This window comes from Columba livia, chromosome Z (assembly GCF_036013475.1).
Source record: "Columba livia isolate bColLiv1 breed racing homer chromosome Z, bColLiv1.pat.W.v2, whole genome shotgun sequence".
Classification (NCBI taxonomy): Eukaryota; Metazoa; Chordata; class Aves; order Columbiformes; family Columbidae; genus Columba; species Columba livia.
Genome location: NC_088642.1, coordinates 52,939,125 through 52,950,456, shown reverse-complemented (window position 1 = coordinate 52,950,456; position 11,332 = coordinate 52,939,125). Strand labels below are relative to the sequence as shown.

General features: G+C 41.3%; 1 long non-coding RNA gene across 1 annotated transcript; it reads right to left on the bottom strand.

Moving 5' to 3' along the window:
- Window positions 1–3,576: 3,576 nt before the first annotated feature.
- Window positions 3,577–5,204, bottom strand: LOC110363007 (uncharacterized). Its single transcript, XR_010468942.1, has 3 exons — window positions 5,086–5,204; window positions 4,395–4,494; window positions 3,577–3,925 (listed from the first exon to the last, which is right to left on the bottom strand). It is a non-coding gene; the product is annotated as an uncharacterized LOC110363007 (long non-coding RNA).
- Between the last annotated feature and the right edge of the window lie 6,128 nt (window positions 5,205–11,332).

The following is an 11,332-nucleotide window of genomic DNA, read 5'->3' as shown; positions in this document are numbered from 1 at the left end:
ACAATGAAAATCACCGCAGTCATTTGGCAGCTCTTACATTAGCCAAAGAAGTGTTTATGCACTGCCTCAAGTATTAACAAGACAGAGCTGTGAGCCAAGGCACAATATGATTTAAGACTGTACCTAATTTTTGTGTTTACATGTTTCTTTTTTTATGCAGTAAAAATGCAGGTATTAGAAGGAGACCGATACCGTTGTTATTAGCCTTTTGAACATCATACTTAATATTTACTTTGATAGAATCAGCAGGTAATGCTTAACAAAGGTAGTTTCACAAGCACCCTTGTCTCCACCTTCTGCCTTTCTGTGACAGCATGTGTGGGATGGAGAGAATCAAATGCCAGAGAAAGCAACTGTATAAACAGTTCAGGTGGTAACTGGCTTCATTAGGCAGCAGAGTATTTTAAGACTATTGATAATATTTAATCAAGCAGACGTGGCCTTATTTCATCAAGCAGACATGACTAATACTAAAGTCTTTTTATAGCATACATTTAATTTAGATACCCTCCCCCAGTGACTGAAGTAATGTAGGGTCTGGTTCTCATTTATGCCTAGTCTCTATATGAATACTAACTTTCTGGCCATAAACAGGCAGTGGGCTTATTGCAGGCATCAGAGGGCATGTGATCCTTTTGGAGGGATTTGAAATCTATAAATAAAACAGCATTAGAGAGTCTGTACGTCTACTCCGCAACAAAGGATGAGGAAACAGAAAAATGCTGGCTCTTACTCTTTATTGCCTTTTAAGAAGTTACAGCGAAATGTGCAACGCAGTGCACCACACAAGATATCTCTAACAAAACACATTTAATATATGGAGCTGAAGGAGTATTTTCTCCTCAAAGTGGCAATGACAGCTAAGCATTTCTTCAGAGCATTTCAGGCTGTTATTTTAAAAATAAAAAGGGAATTTTGGTTCTTCAAAGCAGAATTGTTTGTCTTTTTTAACAAAAATGTAAACTTTTCTCATGGAAGTTTCTATTTGACATCATTTTCTGACCAACAGACATTGGATGCTCATACATAATCCATTCCGTTGGATGCTCATACATTGTGGATTGCCATACTGAAAAGTTAATAAACATGTTTATCACACCAAAATACTTCTCTGGAATTATATGCTTCAAAACAGCTTTTGCTTTAAAACTTCTTATATTATTAGTAATCCAATAACTTCTAGAAAATATTTGGCAGCTGCTCGTGAAAAGTCACTTTTTCCAAAGTTTTTCTCCTGAATACTTTAATACACATAGGACACAGCCTAATTACTTTCAGCATTTACACATTAGAATGGAATGACTCTGAAGAAGCTGTCTATTGCCTTGGGTAAAAAGTATAATATTAAAACTCTTAAGGAGTTCCTACCACATTTAACCCTTTAATAAATTTCCTTTTTCAAAGTTTTAAATGGTTGTGAAGCAGATCCTGAAGAAATCCAAAGCCCTGACTGAAGTTAGAGTTGCATGATTAGACAATTAGCAACTTTATGTGGGCTCCCAGTTCAGTCCATTTCAATACGTTCCCTGTCTGCACTGTAGGGCCATGAACTGATTTCATCTTCTTGTATTCTCCCTCTCTGCTGCCCAGCCCCTGCATTAGATTATAGAAGAGGATCTGGGGAAACCCAGGGGAAGGAGAACTGACAAGCACTCTGAGAAAAGCAAATAAGGATGCTTTTGGTGCTGTGCTGAAGAAAAGGGTCTGCAGTTAACCTTAAAAACGTTAGCAAGCTTTTGCATCTGTTTTTACTGAAGATTAGGAGTAACACTTAAAGGCTGTGTGGACTTTAGTGTGGGCTGATAAGCCCCAGAAATATCTTCCTGCTTTTTTTCCAAAAGGCTGAGGAGACATTTCTGCAGTGTACTCCTGGGGAGCTGAGATAAACTGGAATGCCAGAGCGAGTCTGGTGTATTTATCAGTCAGTGAAAACCTTGGTTCAAACGAAACACTAGTTCAGAAGCTCATCAATCACTTTTTTTTAGTTTCCCAGAGATATCCCAGGCAATGTTTATTAAGAGCAGTTACTGCACCACCAAAATGTAGTTAAAGAGACATACTGTCCATAATAACCCACTGTGTTATGTGGCATGTTTTGAATAGACTAGCTACTTTTATACAGATGTTCTGGCCTTGTGATCTACCTATATATTGCTTCTGAAGCTGAAGACGGCTCTGAGTTAAGGTAGAGTCTTGAATTTACCATTGTTTATCAGCTTAATGATCAGCTGTGTTAGTATGCCGAAGTGTTCATTGCATCCATCTTGCAGGGGCCCTTATTCTCCCTTGCCTTCCCTACCTGTGGGAAGACAGGAAAGGTTTGAGGTTTACTGTGCTCCTATCTGGCAAGTTCACTGCTGGCCAGTACTGGGGTTTGCAATCATCTGAGAGTGGCTGGAGGATGAGATTTATCTCCTCGGATGATTTGTCAACTCCCGGGACTGGGAGTCCTGAGGTACACTAGAATTTCAGTCCCGCTCCATCAACCTGGCTCTAAAATGGGGGGATGGGGTTGACCTTTTCCTGATTTTATTAATCACCTGGTAAAATCTATCAGTAGATTTTAAATTCTTACTTGACTCATTTTAAAAGGCTCAAATGATGCAGCAGGAAATTTTTAATTTCCTTTGGCAATTGACAGGTCCTTTCTGGTTTGGGGGTCTGCCTATAACACAGTGCAGTAATGTGTACCCTTACTGCCACAACATACTCTCCAGAAAGTTTGTTCCTGGTAGAAAGTATCCTCTCAAAGACACCCATATGGAAAAACTACAAGATTCTTTTGGTCTCTTTGCTTATGTATATATCTTTTACCTGTTGATCCATTAGCTCAGTTCTGCTTCTTAGTTATTTACTGACCCTTCACGTGCCCTTCACAAATATTCAGTGAAACAACAAATCCAGCTGCCCACAGGATTTCTTCCCAGGAGATTGCAAATATTTTCTCCAATCTTACTTTCTTTCTTTGTCAGCTGACAAAGAGAAGAGAAGATATTTTTTATATGAATATAAGAAGTAATGAAGGGCTTGTGCATCTTTTCAAGTGATAATATTTTTAATTTTTTTTAATATAATGTCCCTCTTGTCTGTCCAAAGACTAAAGAGGCTTCCTTTCCCCTAACAGCCAGGGGTGGAGAGAGCCCAGGGCTCCATTGATTGTGCACAATGGGACTCTTCTTGCAACCTTCTCAGGGCAGTTAAGAAAGTCGGCTATTACCCAGTGATGAAAGGGCCGAAGATGGGAAATAGAGAACCTAAAGGACCATGAATAAAATCCACCCCTGTTAGGAAACTGGCCTCATCAGACCCTAATCAGTGAGGAACCCGCACTACTGCCAGGGCTTGACATATTTAAATCCTGGTGACAGACAAGATATAAGCTGTGTGAGTCTGTATTTTAGGCTGCTGTCAAGGAGAAACTGTCTGGTTTTGTGTGAGGAATGAGCTGAGAGAAGAGGGAGGCAGCAATGGAGTTATAAATTGTTGTGTTTTGTACAGCGTTCATCTCCTTTCTTAGAAAGTCATAATTTAGGCAGAGGCGAGAGGATCCTGCTGCCAGCACCAATCCAGCCGTGTTCCTTAAATTGGCCCGCCAGCCTTTCTGCTCCCTTGCAGCCCTGATGTGGAGGAAAATTCCATTCTGTGCCAAGCAAGGGGCCCCGGTATGATCACTAAAGCAAGGTCACTAAAAATATAGACAGGACCAAATTCCAACGTCACTTATATCTCATTAAATACTTAAATCTAGATGTGCTCAGGTCTGCTCCTTACTAGGCACCGAAGCCACTCTGGCTGTTTTCCTTTCTCAGAGTCAGCCCCCATCTCTCAAACCTCACCTGCTTGGCATCATCTTCAGATGTCACCATGAAGCGCTGGTGATGCTTTCTGTAAAACAGAGCTGTTTTGGCAAAGGAACACCTGTCATCTGTAAGAGATAATGCATTGTCTTTCACTTAAAAGTAGGATAACTGTGGAAGAGGTATCTAAGAAAGCAGGTAAAAGTTGTCATCATTTTACCCTGAGTGACAAGTAGTTATTTCCAGCATCTGCAATCTAAAATACCACTTCTGTGGGTCACAGAATCCAACAGAAATTTGTCACTTCTCTGCTCATTTTTTCAAAGTGCCAGCTGAAGTTGTACCTAGAGTTGTGGGTTAGACACCAATTCGAGTTTGTACAGACAAACATTGGACAATAGTGCAAAAAAGGCAGATCAGGACATACTTTGTGGCCTCCTGGGGAATATATTTTAAAATCTGGTCATTATTTGCTTGTTGTTACCGTGTAATTTGGATATGTCTGTATCACTACTAACGTACATTTTTGCACCATGATAATTAATAATTAGCCACACAGTACTGGCAAATAGATGTAGGGCAAATGAAATTACTTACTTTTTTGAGTTGTGCTGTATTTTGCAAAAATCCACCCCTTTTCAATTCCATATATGAAAGAGTCCCCAAAGAAGGCAAAATATAGGTCAGGAACACATTTCTGGCAATTAAAGAAAATATTTTCTTTTGGTTAAGAGCAGGATGCTACCACCTCTAATGCAGCATGAAGCCACACAGTGAACTCTTCTCTGTGGCTTTGGGAAAGGAAAACCACACTTGTGCCACAAATTATTATTATGGTAGAGCATGCGCTGTGGTCCATGTCCAGGATTTCCAGATATTGAGCAGTCCATGCTGAAATTCTTTGCAACCATAAATCTAGCATGGCCCCAGAGTGAATCAAATTTACTGTGTGCTTACAGAAGCCAGAGATGTTTAGGTCCATGGAAAAGAGTGCGTCCTTGTGCTAGACACTTTGCAAAGACAGAATAGGAGGAAGTCTCTGCCTCTTGGAGATTAAAACCAAAATTTAAAGGGGAAGGAAAAAAAAAAATAACAAAGAGGGAAAGAAGAATACATGTGGAATAAGAACTAAAGGAAGGATGGAAAGGGATTACAGGAAATGGCTATGCTGAATGAGGAAGAAAACATCCCTGCGGATACAAGTAATTATTAGTCCTGCACGAACATTTTGGTACAATGGTTTTTGCCAGCTATCCCACACAGGTTTTCCCAAATACCAAACACTTACACAGCAAAAGTGGCTCCTTGCCAGGTAGTGCCTCCTAAAGGTGAAGGATGCCTGTGTTTCCTGGGACCAGAGGAATTCAGAGAGGCCACGAACAAGCTGGATCCTACTGTCTTGTCTCTTGTCCTAGTACTGCCGTGCAGAAAACAGAGCAAGATAAGCATATCCATCTCAAGCAAGCAAATTTTTTTGTCCCTGGAGAAGATCAGTGCACTTTTAAAGATCTGGCACAGTTGTCTGAAAATAATGGCCAGAGCAGTATTTGCTTGTTTGTTTGGGTCTTTTTTTCCCCTAATATTTTGTCTCCCTTTCTAACTATGTTATGAGATGACTGTAGAAATACAATGCTTAAAATTCCCAGTGACCAAGCCACAGTGTGCTTCTTGCTTATATAGTGGCTTCAGAGCAAAAGGAACCTTGCCAGAGATGTAGAGTTCAGCTCCCAAGTGTAGTAGCACAGACTGATTCAGGTGGCTTAAAACCAAACAGTCTGGAGACACCATTGGCAAAATGACTTGTGTTAGTCCAGGTGCAACCAGGCAAGTACCAAACAGCCGCATAGTCCTTTTCTCACTCAAGGGCAACACTATGGCAAACCCCTGGCACCTGGGAGAAAAAGCAATGTGAAAAAAGAGAGGAGAGAACCAGTGGTGGGATGCTGGAGCTGGAGGGCAGGGAGCTCATAGCAACCAGAAGACAAATGCATTTGAGCTGCAGAGATTCACCACATAGTACAATTAATTATATCACAAATAGTATGAGAATTAGCACTAAAGAACTGGTTGCCTAACAATCAAGGTTCACAGTTTTCATATGGATACTTAAAATATATGTCTAATATACAACTTCTTCCTTTTCATTTCAATGGTTTCTTTGGTTTTCATAACTGAATCTAGGAGATTATTTTCTCCCCGTCCTATTGAATACATAGACAGTATTGGGCTGGAATACTGTGACTGCTGGTCCCTTTGCAGAGTTTTTATCCTGGTATTCACCTTAACAGAGAGTTCTGGATGGACATAAGCTATATATTCAAATTACATCACCTAATCCTTGACTGCAATTTCCTAACCAGCTGGGAATGAAACGTGCCTTTTGACTAGATCTCTCGTTTACCCAGGCTTTGATCTCCTCCTCTATTCACAATTGATCTGTTGTGCGGAAAGTGAGACCAAACTTGAGCGAACAGCCCAAGCTCAGCAGCTGACTTCGATCATCTGTGGTATGACCTTTCTTGAGGAAATACCTGACTTGAGAGGTAAAAAGAAGAGACAACTGGAGACAAAACACCTTTTGTTGGTGAGAGCAGCCCGCTGAGGCATTGTCATAGAAAATGCTTATGATGCAGATATGGGTCCACCTACACAGGGGAACTGAGCATGCAGTCAGGACCAACAGGGTCCAAAGCAAGATCTTCTGAGGAAAGGAGGCCCTGATATATCAACAGAATGAAGAAATCTGTGTATAAAACAAATATAATGCGCAACACCTCCTAACAGTGACTGCTGTGCAGAAAATCAAGCCCAAAATAGCCTCCACCTGTTTCTATTCTGGGGGAGTTGCATGTCACTGGGCACCATAATTAACATCTGAAGTGTCTCCCAAGTGTCTCCTCCACATGAACAATGCTAGTTTGGGAAACAACAAGCTACCTAGGTCTAACTAGCTTTCTAGGTCACATATTTAGGTGTCAACAGTGAGCAGCAAATATGAGAACTCAGGGTCATTCACAGAAGGTTTCTCTTACGGTGTCCTGCAAAAGCAGCTCTAATTTGTGGATCCAGAAGATATTAGGCTGCCTATAAGGGGTAACAGTGACAACAGCTCCTGTGCTACAGGTAGCTGGAAGTATTCTTCACAGTCTGGAGAGCAGTTTTACCATCTTTACTATAAAGAACTGTCCCTGCAACTACTACTGCTGCATGCAAGGTTTATTTCCTCAGGCAAAACAGGACTGAATGTCATGCTTTTAACTTTTAATCTGTTTCATAGGTTTAAATAGATAGGCAAAAAGGATTATTGTAATGAGTAAATACTATAGTCATGATTTCCAAGGTTCCAACTCAGCAAGCCATCCATCATAGCATATGCTCAGTGTCAAGCACATACTAAATTGGAAAAACTGAAGAGTATGGTTTCAGGCTTCACTGAACTAGAGCCTGATTGAGTCAGGATAACAAAAAAACACCTCTTGCCTGGATAAGAAAGTTTCTATTTTTTTTATAAAAATGTCAGTGACAGTAACTTTTCATTAAATTCATATGGTAATATTCCCGAAGATCCCTTCATGAGATACAGATGGATAAGGCCATTCTCTTCTGCCTTTCAGACAGCTTTAAAAATGAACAGATGCTGGTCAGTTATGTGCTTGATAAATGTATTTCATTTTATTTCCTGCCATGCATAAAACTCAGCTAAACCCTATCTGTTCGTTGCATGTTGAGGCAGGGTATGCATCGGTGTATCTGTGTGTATATATTAATGGATAAACTTTATCAGCCTATTTTACATAAAAACAAGAAATGCCCCGGTTTTCAGTTTATATTTCACCTCTCACTTCATGTATTATTTTGCTCTGTTTTTCCCAGTTTCTTTAACAGTATAATTTATTTTTTCTTTCTACATCCTCTCCCTGACTCTCTCTCCATACACCTCCATTACTTACGCTTTCTTCACACCAAAGTTTTCCTTTTTTCCTTTCCCATCCTTCACTGCTACATTATACAAGAATTTTTTTCCTTCTTGTCCAGGCACAAACACCATGTGCATCCTGCAAACACTTAGTCCAGCTTCTGCTGCTCAGCGGTGGTGGTCTCTCCTCTGTCATCACTGGTCACTGAGCTCAATTAAAGGTGTGGAATCCATGAGCAGCTGCAATATACAAGGGAAGGGAAGGGAAGGGAAGGGAAGGGAAGGGAAGGGAAGGGAAGGGAAGGGAAGGGAAGGGAAGGGAAGGGAAGGGAAGGGAAGGGAAGGGAAGGGAAGGGAAGGGAAGGGAAGGGAAGGGAAGGGAAGGGAAGGGAAGGGAAGGGAAGGGAAGGGAAGGGAAGGGAAGGGAAGGGAAGGGAAGGGAAGGGAGGGGAAGGGAAAGGAAGGGGAAGGGAAAGGAAGGGAAGGGAAGGGAGACAACCACTTCAATGGACAAATGTAGCTCTGACTGACTATTTTAAATTTAAGAGTCCCTTAGACAGTACAGCAACAACAGCTAAGGAAGGTGGCACACACTTGTTAAGCTTCTTATGAAAGAAACTGTGGCTTCTTTCTACGCTTCTCCCCTTTCAGCTGCATTCATGCTGTTGGTCCCAAATGTTTGCTCAAGAGGAACCTTAAATATGCTGTAAATCCAGGGTTTCAACAATAAAGTCTGCATCTCTTGGAAATGACCTTTCGACTTTCTCAAATAAGAAAAAGATTTATGATGGAGAATTTCTTGGGCTTGGCCAGGCATTGAGTGTAACATCTGGCCGTATGGAAAATACATGCTGTGAATCTTGAGATGAAGAGTTGGACATTGAGAAAGATTTTGTCCTTAAATGTAACTCACATTTGTCTTCCACTGCTAGCTTAGAATCATCTCATGTTAACAGTACGTAACCTCAAATTCTGAATTTTGCTCTTTAATGAAAGCTACACCTGAGCTTGTAATGTAACTTCTTACCAGTTCTTTAATGCCCAGATAATATTTCTTGGGTATTTTTAGCAGTTTTGCCATCCACGTAAAGTGAAGAGCACACTAGTATATGTAATTATATACAAATCTCACTATATTCATGTTGACTTGGGAACCACTTCCTACTTCAATATTTTTAGGAAAGTTTCCTCTCCTTCAGGATCTCTCTCATGCTCTTCTGAGTCCCTCTCACTCTGTTTTGTACTTCTGTGAGAGGCATTTCCTATCAGAGCGCACAATTTATTTATTCAGGAAAGAAAAGGCCTCTCCTGGTCTTCCAAGCATTGGTAGTGGCCTCTGGTACTCTGTTTCATGGGTTATATGATCAGGTATTGTAATACTTGGGTCTCTATCTTCTAAATGTTTTGAAAATGGGAAAACAACAAACAAACAAGCAAACACTTGAAAAAAAGAATGGTGACTATCTAAGATGTTTAAGATGTCTGCTTTAAAAATGTTTCTCTAGGTTGTATTTGCTACTGGAATACTAGCACCAGCTTTTAAACCAAATAACATTACTGTCCTCCCTCCCTTTTCTTGGAGACTCAAGATCCATTTAACCCACTAAACTGCTAATATATTTTACTAAAACTCTTCTTGTAGGGAAAAAAATGACAACAAAATTGAAACCTCCAAAAACACATTAGCCTAGGGAAACTAAACAATCTTTTGTCTGAGCTAAAAACGTTCTAGAGAGAGTGCGGAGATTTCAGCTTTTAACTGACAGCTATGAGAAGAGTCCATTTTTATCATTTTTTCCAATGATGTACTAATGAGAAGAAACAGTAAAATAAAAATGACTGTGCTTTCACCCTACAAGAAAGCAGCTGGCCTCATTTATTTGATTTATGCTAAGGAAACACCCAGACATCGGCCTGGGACTTTAACAAGAAACAAAAATGCTACTCAAAACCCAAAGGCAGACCTCGCTAGCAGACATCCCTGTTTCCTGCCTCCAGCAGCTCCCCAAAACAAAGCAGATATTCATCCCTGCCAGCAGCCGTCCCTCATGTTCCCCATGGGCAGGTCTCCCGCTGCCCAGCACCACACCTTAGCCCCCACCTGCCATGGCCAAGGCCCTCCACGCATGGCAAGGGATGCACCATCCCCCTGGTCTCAGTGGGAAAACCCTGAAATGTCCCCAAATGGCACCAGTTCCTCTGGACCCCTGGCAGGGTTAGCAGGGGCTCCAAGGGAGAGCAGGGCTGGACCCTGTGGCTGTTTGGGAAGAGTCAGGGAGTGAATGAGTGGCCGGGAATCACCTGAGTGTGGGCAGGGACGAGGAATGAGCCAGGAACTTTCCGGAATATAGAATATATCCATTCCCTTTCTGGATTCTGTGGTCTTAGGCCACTTGTATGTCATCTCTCTGCTGCAGGAATGAGCTTCTCCTCAGCTGCTGTCTGCTCAGCTTTACCAGTGCAAGAGCTGCCTCTGCTGTGTGGTTGTACCAGGTTACCTCCATAGCTGTCACTTCCCACACCCCTCCTTTCTTCGTCGATGTATTTTGGCATTTCCTGAAGCCATTCCTGCTGTGATGCGCCACAGACCCTCCCTTCTCGGTCACACTTTGAATCCCAGTCCAACAAGACTGGGGCTATTGTGGGACCCCAAGCAGGGATGCTGGCCAGCGCTGCATAGTATCCCGTAGCATTAGGCTTGTGATTGCCCGTGTTGTCTGACACAGTGGAACCCACAACTCATACTGGGCCATGAATATCACTGTGAAAATGCTGAATAGTAATACTAATAAACAATAATAATGCAATTTGCCCATAATTTGCAGTACCTGCTCAAACAGGATTTCATGGGAATACTGACTAGGAATCAGCTCAGTTGTCTGTTGAAAAACAAACAAAAAAACCCCAAACCAAAAAACAAACAAACAAAAGCAGGAAAACAAAAACAAAAACAAACACAAAGAAACAAACAAAAAAACTTGATGCTCAAGCTGATCAGCATAGGAAGGCTAAGAAACAGTCAGAACCAAACACACTAATGCTCAGCACGTTGTTCTGCAGCAGAGCAGAAGTGGTGTCTCCAAGGAGCTCAAAGCTTCTCAGTTTCTGTCTTCTGAACTAGCAAGGAATGCTCCCCTGTCCTTCTGTGGCATCCATTTGAGGGTTTTGGCTATGCTGTGCATGATGAATGTTCAGATCATTAGGACAAATTCCTGCATTCTGCATCACTTGGGTGAGGAGTACGTTTTCATCTCAAGGTGTTGTGTTAATGGGTGTATCTGTCACTAACAACACAGTATCATTCTGGATCTTTAAGCTTGAACTCTGTAGATCTTCCATTTCCAATTAGAGTAAACATTGCAGTTTATTTTTGTTCTGACTAATAACATTTTCTTGAATTAACTCTACTCCATTTTGACTAAATGGAGACCTGAAAGGCGTTGTGCAGATTTGTTACTTCAGGAAAGGTTTTGGCCAGGTTCACATCTGAGAACAAGTTGAGACTGAAATTCAGGTTTTGTGGAAGCAACTGCTGTCACAGATTTAATCTCAAAACTTCAGGTGTATCCAAATCCCTTCTGAAGTATTAAAGATCTGACCAAGGCAGCAGATGGGGACT